Source organism: Salvelinus namaycush, chromosome 27 (assembly GCF_016432855.1).
Source record: "Salvelinus namaycush isolate Seneca chromosome 27, SaNama_1.0, whole genome shotgun sequence".
NCBI classification, from domain to species: Eukaryota; Metazoa; Chordata; class Actinopteri; order Salmoniformes; family Salmonidae; genus Salvelinus; species Salvelinus namaycush.
Genome location: NC_052333.1, coordinates 16261019 through 16277258, shown reverse-complemented (window position 1 = coordinate 16277258; position 16240 = coordinate 16261019). Strand labels below are relative to the sequence as shown.

Genomic DNA, 16240 nt, shown 5'->3' with positions numbered 1-16240 from the left:
CTCTCTCTCTCTCTCTCTCTCTCTCTCCCCTCTTCATAACGTTTGTCTCTCTCTCTCCCCTCTTCATAATGTTTGTCTCTCTCTCTCTCTCCCCTCTTCATAATGTTTGTCTCTCTCTCTCTCTCTCTCTCTCCCCCCTCTTCATAACGTTTGTCACTCTCTCTCTCTCCCCTCTTCATAATGTTTGTCTCTCTCTCTCTCTCCTTTTCATAATGTTTGTCTCTCTCTCTCTCTCTCCCCTCTTCATAACGTTTGTCTCTCTCTCTCCCCTCTTCATAATGTTTGTATCTCTCTCTCTCCCCTCTTCATAACGTTTGTCTCTCTCTCTCTCTCCCCTCTTCATAACGTTTGTCTCTCTCTCTCTCTCTCTCTCCCCTCTTCATAATGTTTGTCTCTCTCTCTCTCTCCCCTCTTCATAATGTTTGTCTCTCTCTCTCTCTCTCTCTCTCCCCTCTTCATAACGCTTGTCACTCTCTCTCTCTCTCTCTCCCCTCTTCATAACGTTTGTCTCTCTCTCTCCCCTCTTCATAATGTTTGTCTCTCTCTCTCTCCTCTTCATAACATTTGTCTCTCTCTCTCTCTCCCCTCTTCATAACGTTTGTCTCTCTCTCTCTCCCCTCTTCATAATGTTTGTCTCTCTCCTCTTCATAACGTTTGTCTCTCTCTCTCTCTCTCTCCTCTTCATAACGTTTGTCTCTCTCTCTCTCTCTCTCCTCTTCATAACGTTTGTCTCTCTCTCTCTCTCCTCTTCATAACGTTTGTCTCTCTCTCTCTCCTCTTCATAATGTTTGTCTCTCTTTCTCCCCTCTTCATAACGTTTGTCTCTCTCTCTCTCTCTCTCTCCTCTTTATAATGTTTGTCTCTCTCTCTCTCCCCTCTTCATAACGTTTGTCTCTCTCTCTCTCTCCCCTCTTCATAACATTTCTCTCTCTCTCTCTCTCTCCCCTCTTCATAACATTTGTCTCTCTCTCTCTCTCTCTCTCCCCTCTTCATAATGTTTGTCTCTCTCTCTCCCCTCTTCATAATGTTTGTCTCTCTCTCTCCCCTCTTCATAACATTTGTCTCTCTCTCTCTCCCCTCTTCATAATGTTTGTCTCTCTCTCTCCCCTCTTCATAACATTTGTCTCTCTCTCTCTCCCCTCTTCATAATGTTTGTCTCTCTCTCTCCCCTCTTCATAACATTTGTCTCTCTCTCGCTCTCCTCTTCATAATATTTGTCTCTCTCTCTCCCCTCTTCATAATGTTTGTCTCTCTCTCTCCCCTCTTCATAACATTTCTCTCTCTCTCTCTCCCCTCTTCATAATGTTTGTCTCTCTCTCTCCCCTCTTCATAATGTTTCTCTCTCTCTCTCTCCCCTCTTCATAATGTTTGTCTCTCTCTCTCTCTCTCCCCTCTTCATAATGTTTGTCTCTCTCTCTCTCCCCTCTTCATAATGTTTGTCTCTCTCTCTCTCTCTCCTCTTCATAATGTTTGTCTCTCTCTCCCCTCTTCATAATGTTTGTCTCTCTATCTCTCTCTCCCCTTTTCATAATGTTTGTCTCTCTCTCCTCTTCATAATGTTTGTCTCTCTCTCTCTCTCCTCTTCATAATGTTTGTCTCTCTCTCTCTCTCCCATCTTCATAATGTTTGTCTCTCTCTCTCCTCTTCATAATGTTTGTCTCTCTCTCTCTCTCTCCCCTCTTCATAATGTTTGTCTCTCTCTCTCTCTCCCCCCTCTTCATAATGTTTCTCTCTCTCTCTCTCTCCCCCCTCTTCATAATGTTTCTCTCTCTCTCTCTCCCCCCTCTTCATAATGTTTGTCTCTCTCTCTCTCTCCCCTCTTCATAATGTTTGTCTCTCTCTCTCCCCTCTTCATAATGTTTGTCTCTCTCTCTCCCCTCTTCATAACGTTTGTCTCTCTCTCTCTCTCTCCCCCCTCTTCATAATGTTTGTCTCTCTCTCTCTCTCCCCTCTTCATAATGTTTGTCTCTCTCTCTCCCCTCTTCATAATGTTTGTCTCTCTCTCTCCCCTCTTCATAACGTTTGTCTCTCTCTCTCCCCTCTTCATAACGTTTGTCTCTCTCTCTCCCCTCTTCATAACGTTTGTCTCTCTCTCTCTCTCTCTCCCCTTTTCATAATGTTTGTCTCTCTCTCTCCCCTCTTCATAACGTTTGTCTCTCTCTCTCCCCTCTTCATAATGTTTGTCTCTCTCTCTCCCCTCTTCATAACGTTTGTCTCTCTCTCTCCCCTCTTCATAACGTTTGTCTCTCTCTCTCTCCCCTCTTCATAATGTTTGTCTCTCTCTCCCCTCTTCATAATGTTTGTCTCTCTCTCTCTCTCTCTCCCCTCTTCATAATGTTTGTCTCTCTCTCTCCTCTTTATAATGTTTGTCTCTCTCGCTCTCCTCTTTATAATGTTTGTCTATCTCTCTCTCTCGCCTCTACATAATGTTTCTCTCTCTCTCTCTCCCCTCTTCATAATGTTTGTCTCTCTCTCTCCCCTCTTCATAATGTTTGTCTATCTCTCTCTCTCGCCTATACATAATGTTTGTCTCTCTCTCTCTCTCTCTCCCCTCTTCATAATGTTCGTCTCTCTCTCCCCTCTTCATAATGTTTGTCTCTCTCTCTCTCTCTCTCTCTACTCTTCATAATGTTTGTCTCTCTCTCTCTCTCTCTTTCCTCTTCATAATGTTTGTCTCTCTCTCTCTCCCCCCTCTTCATAATGTTTGTCTCTCTCTCCTCTTCATAATGTTTGTCTCTCTCTCTCTCTCCCCTCTTCATAATGTTTGTCTCTCTCTCTCTCTCTCTCCTCTTCATAATGTTTGTCTCTCTCTCTCTCTCTCTCTCCTCTTCATAATGTTTGTCTCTCTCTCTCTCTCTCCTCTTCATAATGTTTGTCTCTCTCTCTCTCTCTCCTCTTCATAATGTTTGTCTCTCTCTCTCTCTCTCTCTCCCCTCTTCATAACGTTTGTCTCTCTCTCTCTCTCTCCTCTTCATAACGTTTGTCTCTCTCTCTCCTCTTCATAATGTTTCTCTCTCTCTCCCCTCTTCATAACGTTTGTCTCTCTCTCTCTCCCCCCTCTTCATAACGTTTGTCTCTCTCTCTCCCCTCTCTCTCCCCTCTTCATAATGTTTGTCTCTCTCTCTCCTCTTCATAATGTTTGTCTCTCTCTCTCTCTCCCCTCTTCATAATGTTTGTCTCTCTCTCGCTCCTCTTCATAATGTTTGTCTCTCTCTCTCCCCTCTTCATAACGTTTGTCTCTCTCTCTCTCCCCTCTCTCTCCCCTCTTCATAATGTTTGTCTCTCTCTCTCTCTCACCTCTTCATAATGTTTGTCTCTCTCTCTATCTCTCCCCTCTTCATAATGTTTGTCTCTCTCTCTCTCCCCTCTTCATAATGTTTGTCTCTCTCTCTCTCTCCCCTCTTCATAATGTTTGTCTCTCTCTCCTCTTCATAACATTTGTCTCTCTCTCTCTCTCTCTCTCCCCTCTTCATAACATTTCTCTCTCTCTCTCTCTCTCCCCTCTTCATAACATTTGTCTCTCTCTCTCTCTCTCCCCTCTTCATAATGTTTGTCTCTCTCTCTCCCCTCTTCATAATGTTTGTCTCTCTCTCTCCCCTCTTCATAACATTTGTCTCTCTCTCTCTCCCCTCTTCATAATGTTTGTCTCTCTCTCTCCCCTCTTCATAACATTTGTCTCTCTCTCTCTCCCCTCTTCATAATGTTTGTCTCTCTCTCTCCCCTCTTCATAACATTTGTCTCTCTCTCGCTCTCCTCTTCATAATATTTGTCTCTCTCTCTCCCCTCTTCATAATGTTTGTCTCTCTCTCTCCCCTCTTCATAACATTTCTCTCTCTCTCTCTCCCCTCTTCATAATGTTTGTCTCTCTCTCTCCCCTCTTCATAATGTTTCTCTCTCTCTCTCTCCCCTCTTCATAATGTTTGTCTCTCTCTCTATCTCTCCCCTCTTCATAATGTTTGTCTCTCTCTCTCTCCCCTCTTCATAATGTTTGTCTCTCTCTCTCTCTCCCCTCTTCATAATGTTTGTCTCTCTCTCCTCTTCATAATGTTTGTCTCTCTCTCCCCTCTTCATAATGTTTCTCTCTCTCTCTCCCCCCTCTTCATAATGTTTGTCTCTCTCTCTCTCTCTCCCCTCTTCATAATGTTTGTCTCTCTCTCTCTCCCCTCTTCATAATGTTTGTCTCTCTCTCTCCCCTCTTCATAATGTTTGTCTCTCTCTCCTCTTCATAATGTTTGTCTCTCTCTCTCCCCTCTTCATAATGTTTGTCTCTCTCTCTCCCCTCTTCATAACATTTCTCTCTCTCTCTCTCCCCTCTTCATAATGTTTGTCTCTCTCTCTCTCTCTCCCCTCTTCATAATGTTTGTCTCTCTCTCTCTCCCCTCTTCATAATGTTTGTCTCTCTCTCTCCTCTTCATAATGTTTGTCTCTCTATCTCTCTCTCCCCTCTTCATAATGTTTGTCTCTCTCTCCTCTTCATAATGTTTCTCTCTCTCTCTCTCTCCCCCCTCTTCATAATGTTTGTCTCTCTCTCTCTCTCCCCTCTTCATAATGTTTGTCTCTCTCTCTCCCCTCTTCATAATGTTTGTCTCTCTCTCCCCCCTCTTCATAATGTTTGTCTCTCTCTCTCTCTCCCCTCTTCATAATGTTTGTCTCTCTCTCTCCCCTCTTCATAATGTTTGTCTCTCTCTCTCCCCTCTTCATAACGTTTGTCTCTCTCTCTCCCCTCTTCATAACGTTTGTCTCTCTCTCTCCCCTCTTCATAACGTTTGTCTCTCTCTCTCTCTCTCCCCTTTTCATAATGTTTGTCTCTCTCTCTCCCCTCTTCATAACGTTTGTCTCTCTCTCTCCCCTCTTCATAATGTTTGTCTCTCTCTCTCCCCTCTTCATAACGTTTGTCTCTCTCTCTCCCCTCTTCATAACGTTTGTCTCTCTCTCTCTCTCCCCTCTTCATAATGTTTGTCTCTCTCTCTCCCCTCTTCATAATGTTTGTCTCTCTCTCTCTCTCTCTCCCCTCTTCATAATGTTTGTCTCTCTCTCTCCTCTTTATAATGTTTGTCTCTCTCGCTCTCCTCTTTATAATGTTTGTCTATCTCTCTCTCTCGCCTCTACATAATGTTTCTCTCTCTCTCTCTCCCCTCTTCATAATGTTTGTCTCTCTCTCTCCCCTCTTCATAATGTTTGTCTATCTCTCTCTCTCGCCTCTACATAATGTTTGTCTCTCTCTCTCTCCCCCCTCTTCATAATGTTTGTCTCTCTCTCCTCTTCATAATGTTTGTCTCTCTCTCTCTCTCCCCTCTTCATAATGTTTGTCTCTCTCTCTCTCTCTCTCTCTCCTCTTCATAATGTTTGTCTCTCTCTCTCTCTCTCTCTCTCTCCTCTTCATAATGTTTGTCTCTCTCTCTCTCTCCCCTCTTCATAATGTTTGTCTCTCTCTCCTCTTCATAATGTTTGTCTCTCTCTCTCTCTCTCTCTCCTCTTCATAATGTTTGTCTCTCTCTCTCTCTCTCTCCCCTCTTCATAACGTTTGTCTCTCTCTCTCTCTCTCCTCTTCATAACGTTTGTCTCTCTCTCTCCTCTTCATAATGTTTCTCTCTCTCTCCCCTCTTCATAACGTTTGTCTCTCTCTCTCTCCCCCCTCTTCATAACGTTTGTCTCTCTCTCTCCCCTCTCTCTCCCCTCTTCATAATGTTTGTCTCTCTCTCTCCTCTTCATAATGTTTGTCTCTCTCTCTCTCTCCCCTCTTCATAATGTTTGTCTCTCTCTCTCTCCTCTTCATAATGTTTGTCTCTCTCTCTCCCCTCTTCATAACGTTTGTCTCTCTCTCTCTCCCCTCTCTCTCCCCTCTTCATAATGTTTGTCTCTCTCTCTCTCTCCCCTCTTCATAATGTTTGTCTCTCTCTCTCTCCCCTCTTCATAACGTTTGTCTCTCTCTCTCCCCTCTTCATAATGTTTGTCTCCCTCTCTCTCCTCTTCATAATGTTTGTCTCTCTCTCTCCTCTTCATAATGTTTGTCTCTCTCTCTCTCTCCATAATGTTTGTTTCTCTCTCTCCCCTCTTCATAATGTTTGTCTCTCTCTCTCTCCTCTTCATAATGTTTGTCTCCCTCTCTCTCCCCTCTTCATAACGTTTGTCTCTCTCTCTCCCCTCTTCATAATGTTTGTCTCCCTCTCTCTCCTCTTCATAATGTTTGTCTCTCTCTCTCTCCTCTTCATAATGTTTGTCTCTCTCTCTCTCTCATCTTCATAATGTTTGTCTCTCTCTCTCCCCTCTTCATAATGTTTGTCTCTCTCTCTCCTCTTCATAATGTTTGTCTCCCTCTCTCTCCCCTCTTCATAATGTTTGTCTCTCTCTCTCCCCTCTTCATAATGTTTGTCTCTCTCCCCTCTTCATAATGTTTGTCTCTCTCTCTCTCTCCCCTCTTCATAATGTTTGTCTCTCTCTCTCTCTCTCTCCTCTTCATAATGTTTGTCTCTCTCTCTCTCCTCTTCATAATGTTTGTCTCTCTCTCTCTCTTCATAATGGTTGTCTCTCTCTCTCTCTTCATAATGTTTGTCTCTCTCTCTCTCTCCTCTTCATAATGTTTGTCTCTCTCTCTCTCCTCTTCATAATGTTTGTCTCTCTCTCTCTCTCTCCCCTCTTCATAATGTTTGTCTCTCTCTCCTCTTCATAATGTTTCTCTCTCTCGCTCGCTCTTTCTCTCTCTCTCTCTCTCTCTCTCCTCTTCATAATGTGTGTCTCTCTCTCTCTCTCCCCTCTTCATAATGTTTGTCTCTCTCTCCTCTTCATAATGTTTGTCTCTCTCTCTCTCCTCTTCATAACGTTTGTCTCTCTCTCTCTCTCCCCTCCATGTTTTTTTCTCTCTCGCTCTCCCCTCTTCATAATGTGTGTCTCTCTCTCTCTCTCCCGTCTTCATAATGTGTCTCTCTCTCTCTCTCTCCTCTTCATAATGTTTGTCTCTCTCTCTCTCTCCTCTTCATAATGTTTGTCTCTCTCTCTCTCTCCTCTTCATAATGTGTGTCTCTCTCTCTCTCTCCCGTCTTCATAATGTGTCTCTCTCTCTCTCCTCTCTCTCCCCTCTTCATAATGTTTGTCTCTCTCTCTCTCCCCTCTTCATAATATTTGTCTCTCTCCCTCTCCCCTCTTCATAATGTTTGTCTCTCTCTCTCTCCCCTCTTCATAATGTTTGTCTCTCTCTCTCCCCTCTTCATAATGTTTGTCTCTCTCTCCTCTTCATAATGTTTGTCTCTCTCTCTCCCCTCTTCATAATGTTTGTCTCTCTCTCTCCCCTCTTCATAACATTTCTCTCTCTCTCTCTCCCCTCTTCATAATGTTTGTCTCTCTCTCTCTCTCTCCCCTCTTCATAATGTTTGTCTCTCTCTCTCTCCCCTCTTCATAATGTTTGTCTCTCTCTCTCTCTCTCCTCTTCATAATGTTTGTCTCTCTCTCTCTCCCCTCTTCATAATGTTTGTCTCTCTCTCGCTCCCCTCTTCATAATGTTTGTCTCTCTCTCTCTCTCCCCTCTTCATAATGTTTGTCTCTCTCTCTCTCCCCTTTTCATAATGTTTGTCTCTCTCTCTCGCCCCTCTTCATAATGTTTGTCTCTCTCTCTCTCCCCTCTTCATAATGTTTGTCTCTCTCTCTCTCTCTCCTCTTCATAATGTTTGTCTCTCTCTCTCTCTTCATAATGTTTGTCTCTCACTCTCTCTCTCCTCTTCATAATGTTTGTCTCTCTCTCTCTCTCCCCTCTTCATAATGTTTGTCTCCCTCTCTCTCTCTCTCCCCTCTTCACAATGTTTGCCTCTCTCTCTCTCTCTCCTCTTCATAATGTTTGTCTCTCTCTCTCTCTCCTCTTCATAATGTTTGTCTCTCTCTCTCTCTCCTCTTCATAATGTGTGTCTCTCTCTCTCTCTCCCGTCTTCATAATGTGTCTCTCTCTCTCTCCTCTCTCTCCCCTCTTCATAATGTTTGTCTCTCTCTCTCTCCCCTCTTCATAATATTTGTCTCTCTCCCTCTCCCCTCTTCATAATGTTTGTCTCTCTCTCTCTCCCCTCTTCATAATGTTTGTCTCTCTCTCTCCCCTCTTCATAATGTTTGTCTCTCTCTCCTCTTCATAATGTTTGTCTCTCTCTCTCCCCTCTTCATAATGTTTGTCTCTCTCTCTCCCCTCTTCATAACATTTCTCTCTCTCTCTCTCCCCTCTTCATAATGTTTGTCTCTCTCTCTCTCTCTCCCCTCTTCATAATGTTTGTCTCTCTCTCTCTCCCCTCTTCATAATGTTTGTCTCTCTCTCTCTCTCTCTCCTCTTCATAATGTTTGTCTCTCTCTCTCTCCCCTCTTCATAATGTTTGTCTCTCTCTCGCTCCCCTCTTCATAATGTTTGTCTCTCTCTCTCTCTCCCCTCTTCATAATGTTTGTCTCTCTCTCTCTCCCCTTTTCATAATGTTTGTCTCTCTCTCTCGCCCCTCTTCATAATGTTTGTCTCTCTCTCTCTCCCCTCTTCATAATGTTTGTCTCTCTCTCTCTCTCTCCTCTTCATAATGTTTGTCTCTCTCTCTCTCTTCATAATGTTTGTCTCTCACTCTCTCTCTCCTCTTCATAATGTTTGTCTCTCTCTCTCTCTCCCCTCTTCATAATGTTTGTCTCCCTCTCTCTCTCTCTCCCCTCTTCACAATGTTTGCCTCTCTCTCTCTCTCGCCTCTACATAATGTTTGTCTCTCTCTCTCTCTCTCTCCCCTCTTCATAATGTTTGTCTCTCTCTCCCCTCTTCATAATGTTTGTCTCTCTCTCTCTCTCCTCTCTTCATAATGTTTGTCTCCCTCTCTCTCTCTCTCCCCTCTTCATAATGTTTGCCTCTCTCTCTCTCTCGCCTCTACATAATGTTTGTCTCTCTCTCCCCTCTTCATAATGTTTGTCTCTCTCTCCCCTCTTCATAATGTTTGTCTCTCTCTCTCCTCTTCATAACGTTTGTCTCTCTCTCTCTCTCCTCTTCATAATGTTTGTCTCTCTCTCTCTCTCTCCTCTTCATAATGTTTGTCTCTCTCTCTCTCCCTCCCTGATGCTGTTTGGGAAACCCTGCTGTACATGTAAACCTAGTCAACAACGGCACTTGGTACCATGACTCCTCATATTTAATGCTAAAACACTGTTTCTCAACTCACCAACAGACTATTGTCTTCTTCCTTTGATGACCACTCAGAAGAAAACTATAGCTTGATGAACAGATGTGAGATGACTGTCTGATTGACTGGTAAGCAACACACCCCCAAACCAGACTGACGCTAGCCCACAGACCGAACTAGATAGAGAGATATATATATCTCTCTCTCTAACTCTCTCATGGGTGACACCCTGTACTAAAGAGACATTTGCATACTCTCTCTCATGGGTGATACCCTGTACTAAAGAGACATTTGCATACTCTCTCTCATGGGTGACACCCTGTACTAAAGAGACATTTGCATACTCTCTCTCATGGGTGATACCCTGTAATAAACAGACATTTGCATACTCAAATTCAAATTCAAATTCAAGCTGCTTTATTGGCATGAAAAACATTGTGTCAATATTGCCAAAGCAACAATGTATACAATATACATTGTAATAAAATTATAAACAATGACAAATAATAATATAGAATGGCAGTAAATAATAATACAAAATTAAATATAAAAACTCTCTCTCATGGGTGATACCCTGTAATAAACAGACATTTGCATAGATAAAAAAAAGCAGCAACACTATATAAAAATAGTGTTTTGAAGATACGCCATGTCAAGACACTCATTCCAGCCCTCCTGCAGGAAAAGACACTGGGTGAGCAGGCTTCTGCTCCAGCACCTGATTCAGCTAATCAAGGTCCCGATGAGAAGCTGATTAGTAGACTCATGTTAAAGCAGGGATGGAACAAAAGCCTGCACACCCAGCAACTCTCAAGAAGGAGAGATGGCCACCCTTGATCTACAGGCAGTCACTCTCCCTGCCCTCAAACAGTTAAAAGGTTACTGGTTCATATCCCACTCAGGCTGTTCCCACCTAAAACACTACACGCTCTTGCTAACGGACATGGGGGGGGTTTTCAAACATAAACCATTTTCTCAGAACTGAAAACTCATACACACACCACCCTCATTCATCACACTAACAAACATCCAAACACACCCTTTCCTGCCCCATCTACTTCAGATAAACGGCACCCTGCTGGACATTCACAACACAAACGCACGAACACACACACAGCTACAGTTGATGTCGGAAGTTTACATACACTTAGGTTGGAGTCATTAAAACTCGTTTTTCAACCACGCCACAAATTTCTTGTTAACAAACTATAGTTTTGGCAAGTCGGTTTGGACATCTACTTTGTGCATGACACAAGTAATTTTTCCAACAATTGTTTACAGACAGATTATTTCACTGTATCACAATTCCAGTGGGTCAGAAGTTAACATACACTAAGTTGACTGTGCCTTTAAACAGCTTGGAAAATTCCAGAAAATTATGTCATGGCTTTAGAAGCTTCTGTTAGGCTAATTGACATAATTTGAGTCAATTGGAGGTGTACCTGTGGATGTATTTCAAGGCCTACCTTCAAACTCAGTGCCTCTTTGCTTGACATCATGGGAAATCAAAAGAAATCAGCCAAGACCTCAGAAAAAAATTTGTAGACCTCCACAAGTTTGGTTCATCCTTGGGAGCAATTTCCAAACGCCTGAAGGTACCGCGTTCATCTGTGCAAACAATAGTACGCAAGTATAAACACCATGGGACCACGCAGCCATCATACCGCTCAGGAAGGAGACGCGTTCTGTCTCCTGGAGATGAACGTACTTTGGTGCGAAAAGTGCAAATCAATCCCAGAACAGCAGCAAAGGACCTTGTGAAGATGCTGGAGGAAACGGGTACAAAAGTATCTATATCCACAGTAAAACGAGTCCTATATCGACATAACCTGAAAGGCCGCTCAGCAAGGAAGAAGCCACTGATCCAAAACCGCCATATAAAAGTCAGACTACGGTTTGCAACTGCACATGGGGACAAAGATCGTACTTTTTTGAGAAATGTCCTCTGGTCTGATGAAGCAAAAATAGAACTGTTTGGCCATAATGACCATCGTTATGTTTGGAGGAAAAAGGGGGAGGCTTGCAAGCCGAAGAACACCATCCCAACCGTGAAGCACGGGGGTGGCAGCATCATGTTGTGGGGGTGCTTTGCTGCAGGAGGAACTGGTGCACTTCACAAAATAGATGGCATCCTGAGGAAGGAAAATTATGTGGATATATTGAAGCAACATCTCAAGACATCAGTCAGGAAGTTAAAGCTTGGTCGCAAATGGGTCTTCCAAATGGACAATGACCCCAAGCATACTTCCAAAGTTGTGGCAAAATGGCTTAAGAACAACAAAGTAACGGTATTGGAGTGGCCATCACAAAGCCCTGACCTCAATCCTATAGAAAATTTGTGGGCAGAACTGAAAAAGCGTGTGCGAGCAAGGAGGCCTACAAACCTGACTCAGTTACACCAGCTCTGTCAGGAGAAATGGGCCAAAATTCACCCAAATTATTGTGGGAAGCTTGTGAAAGGCTACCCGAAACGTTTGACCCAAGTTAAACAATTTAAAGGCAATGTTACCAAATACTAATTGAGTGTATAAACTTCTGACCCACTGGGAATGTGATGAAAGAAATAAAAGCTTAAATAAATCATTCTCTCTACTATTATTCTGACATTTCACATTCTTACAATAAAGTGATGATCCTAACTGACCTAAAACAGGGATTTTTTACTTGGATTAAATGTCAGGAATTGTGAAAAACTGAGTTTAAATGTATTTGGATAAGGTGTATGTAAAATTCCGACTTCAACTGTATGTGCCGTAAATTTCAGTTGGTATACAGAATTAGAATCCATACTCATTCTTCCCTTTCTCACTCTCTCTCCTGGCTAACAGGAAACCCCACAGGATGCAGAGTGAGTGAAGCAGGAGTGATAGGACACTGCGAAGTGAGCCGTCACTGAGCCCAACATTTATTTTTTCTCAAAGCATAAACTTCAATGTAGTGAAAGAGAGCAAGAGAGGATAGTGGGGAAATACAGAGAAGGGGGGGAGAAAGAGACTGAGGCAGGGAGAGAGAGAGGGGCAGAGAGGGGGGATAGGGAAAGGAACAGTGGGAGGTGGGGGACAGAAAGAGAGAGAGGCAGATAGGGGGGGTAGTGAGAGGAACAGTGGGAGGTGGGGAACAGAGAGAGAGTAATGTAGGGGGAGGGAGGGGAAGGATAAGTTCTGGGAAGTCAGGTGTCTCAGGGACTTCCTGTTTCCACGTGAGGTCATTACATCCTCCTCCAGAGAGAAATGGCGCGATAGAGTGAAAGAAGGTTTCAGTCAAAGAAAGACTGACGGAGAAAAAGTGTTTGAAAGCTGAAGCGAAGTGCACAATGGCAGTATGTGGCACCTGAGATTCTGATAGAGGTAACCTTTTGGCTGCTGCTTCACGTCACAGACACATTCCCCCCGTCAGACCCGGGAATCAAACCAGCAACCCTCCACTTACTGGTGCGCCTCTCTAACCTCCAGGTTGGGTTAAGGTTGGGTTAAGGTTGTAGTAGTATTCGCTGTAGTAGCTGAACTGTGTCTTGGTGGGAAAGCGGAGTTTACAGCCCCACAACTAGGCTACGCTCACTTCCTTCCACACAGCCCAGAGGCTAAAGGCAGGAAGTGAATTCGTAGAGAAACAAGATGTGATGAAGCCAGGCTTCAGATAGCCTAATCACGTCTCTCTCCCTCCCTACATCTTCTCTTGTTCTCTCACTGTTTCTCCTCTCTCCAGTACCAAACCTGAAGGGACAGTGAAGCAGTGCTCCACATCTGAATTTGCATAGCCTTGATCTCTAGCCTACAGAACAGACCCACTGTAGCCTGCCTCTGGCCTACTACCAACAGGTCTGGATCTTTATGACACACAGTGCGCTGCGCACCCTGTAATCCACAGAGCTGAAGGTTCAAGCCCCTGCTCCCTTTTTTCTCCTATAAGTCAATTCTGTTATTGCTCTGTAAGTTAATTTCAAAATAACTGACTTGACAGGCTCAGCGTGAACTGCAGGCTACAGCACGAGAAGGGAAGTGTTGCTGGCATAAGCGCCACCACATTTTGCACAGCACTTCACTCTTCACTGGCCAAACTTCCTTTTTTTTTTTTTTTTAAATGCCCAAAGTTTCTCAACACACTCATTCAGCAATAACAAAAAGGGCACAGTTTCACAAACATTTTGGTTTGATTAAATAACAGAGTGATTTAAAAAAAAAAAAAGGGTGTGTGAGAGAAACGCAAGATGTGTCTGTGGCCAAGCTCTGGGAAACCCTCACATGGGCACCGAAACCAGGTATTTAGTCCAGAATATGACTTTAACACAATGAGAGAGAGAGAGCAACACAGATGTTATGAAGGGGAGAGAGAGAGAGAACACAACAGAGATTATGAAGGGAGGAGAGAGAGAGAGCAACACAGAGGTTATGAAGGAGAGAGAGAGAGATGTTCTGAAGGGGGGAGAGAGAGACAGGTTCTGAGGGGGGGGAGAGAGAGAAAGACAGGTTCTGAAGGAGAGAGAGAGAGGTTCTGAAGGAGAGAGAGAGAGGTTCTGAAGGAGAGAGAGAGAGGTTCTGAAGGAGAGAGAGAGAGACACACAGAGGTTCTGAAGGGGGGAGAGCGAGAGAGAGACACACACAGAGGTTCTGAAGGGGGAGAGAGAGAGAGACACACACAGAGGTTCTAAAGGGGGAGAGAGAGAGACAGGTTCTGAAGGGGGAGGGAGAGAGAGGCAGGTTCTGAAGGGGGAGGGAGAGAGAGACAGGTTCTGAAGGGGGAGGGAGAGAGAGGCAGGTTCTGAAGGGGGAGGGAGAGAGAGGCAGGTTCTGAAGGGGGAGGGAGAGAGAGACAGGTTCTGAAGGGGGAGGGAGAGAGAGACAGGTTCTGAAGGGGGAGGGAGAGAGAGGCAGGTTCTGAAGGGGGAGGGAGAGAGAGACGCGCATTCATACTGGTGTCCGCTTCAGCACAGATATTGCGGGGAAGGCAAAACAATGTTACAATTTACACTACTACACACAGATGTATTTACTTAGCCATACAAAACACCGACACTTAGTTTAGGCTACAGAGGTTGAGACTCACTTATACTCACTCTCCTACTGCTAAACACACATCGACTGACTTACCGGAGAGCACTACGGGTCGCCCGTTATTCCCGGGGGCTGGCGAAGAAAGGTGTGAACAGCACCGGGGAGGTAAAATTCCAGGCGCTGAGACAGAACGGGATGAGACAGCTGAGCGCTCCTCGCGGGAGGGAATGTGGATGCGCGGCGCGCTCTCTGTGTCCGGAAGGGTTGGATTGACTGACACGCGCAGTGACTGACGTCCACTCCAAAGCGCGCTCCCTGGATGCTTGTGTCACTCTCACGGAATTTAAACAGAAAAAGTAGAAATCCGGGGCTTCTTAATTACGTCTTGCAACGGAAATCGTTTACCATTTAAGAACCAAACGGAAGCAAATGGAACGAAATGGGGAAGGGACCTACATGAATTTGTCCAATAGAAACGATCCTTTTCGTTGCAAAACGTTTTCCGTTTGGTGAACGGTTTGTTACAAAACGTTGCAACAGACGAAACGTTTTGCAACAGAATGGGCGTAATGAATACAGCCCTGATTTTGACTTTGAATAACATAATTAATGTAGAAATTCAATTGTCCAAACGCAACATCCGGTGATTTGACAAAACTTCGGTACTGTAGCCTTCGCACAGCACTGAGCCCAGGAATAGACATGTCCCAGTCAGCTGAACCCTTCCTACCCAAAGAGACAGACACACACTCTGCATCTGGAGAGGTGCGAGTGCTACAGGAAGAGGTTAAAGTTTGTGTTGTGTGACTTCGCCTACGGTTTATAACCACCATGTTGTCAACATAGCATCCGTCTGTTCTTTAAGACTAGATCCACCATTCTCTGTTGGGAACTAAAGTTCCATAAAACTCAGAATTTGACGTTCCAGTAAGAGAAGACCCCTTATATCCACCTCGTGGCCAGTCTTGGAACTGCAGAGGTCTTCAGGTATGCCTGCAGAAAGATCTGAAACTTCACACCATGTGTTGATTTTGATAACAAAATACATTTTATTGTACATTACAAAAATACATGAACCATTCATTCAATTGTCTTATGTATGATCTGAAGCATTAAATGGTAACAGCCACTGTGAACACAGTAGCTAGTACAATAATAGTTTAACACAGTGCAGTGATTGATTGACTGGATCAACCTAACTCTATAATGTGTAGCATTATAACCACAAACACAAAAAAGGCAGCTTATTACAGAGAGCAGAATAAACATAACATTGACTTATGATCAATCTGAACTGTCGGATTCAGACATTCACTGTGTGTAGTCATGTCATGTAGCGTGTGACAGGCCCGTAGTCATGTAGCGTGTGACAGGCCCGTAGTCATGTAGCGTGTGACAGGCCCGTAGTCATGTCATGTAGCGTGTGACAGCCTGTAGTCATGTAGCGTGTGACAGCCCGTAGTCATGTAGCGTGTGACAGCCCGTAGTCATGTAGCGTGTGACAGCCCGTAGTCATGTAGCGTGTGACAGCCCGTAATTATGTCATGTAGCGTGTGACAGCCCGTAGTCATGTCATGTAGCGTGTGACAGCCCGTAGTCATGTCATGTAGCGTGTGACAGCCCGTAGTCATGTCATGTAGCGTGTGACAGCCCGTAGTCATGTAGCGTGTGACAGGCCCGTAGTCATGTCATGTGTGACAGGCCCGTAGTCATGTAGCGTGTGACAGCCCGTAGTCATGTAGCGTGTGACAGCCCGTAGTCATGTCATGTAGCGTGTGACAGCCCGTAGTCATGTCATGTAGCGTGTGACAGCCCGTAGTCATGTCATGTAGCGTGTGACAGCCCGTAGTCATGTCATGTAGCGTGTGACAGCCCGTAGTCATGTAGCGTGTGACAGCCCATAGTCATGTCATGTAGCGTGTGACAGCCCATAGTCATGTCATGTAATGTGTGACAGCACATAGTCATGTCATGTCATGTGTGACAGGCCCGTAGTCATGTAGCGTGTGACAGCCCGTAGTCATGGCATGTAGCGTGTGACAGCCCGTAGTCATGTAGCGTGTGACAGCCAGTAGTCATGTCATGTAGCGTGTGACAGCCAGTAGTCATGTCATGTAGCGTGTGACAGCC

At 44.5% G+C, this 16240-nt stretch overlaps 1 protein-coding gene across 2 annotated transcripts in view; it reads right to left on the bottom strand.

Moving 5' to 3' along the window:
* The window catches only part of yrk (Yes-related kinase), a 23816-nt gene extending 9420 nt beyond the window's left edge, over nt 1-14396 (bottom strand). The window contains exon 1 of one of the 2 annotated variants that reach the window (XM_038966089.1): nt 14207-14396. The gene's annotated coding sequence lies outside the window, so the exon portion shown is untranslated. The remainder of the gene's footprint in view (nt 1-14206) is intronic. The other variant, XM_038966088.1, reaches the window with a different exon arrangement.
* Nucleotides 14397-16240: the final 1844 nt, after the last annotated feature.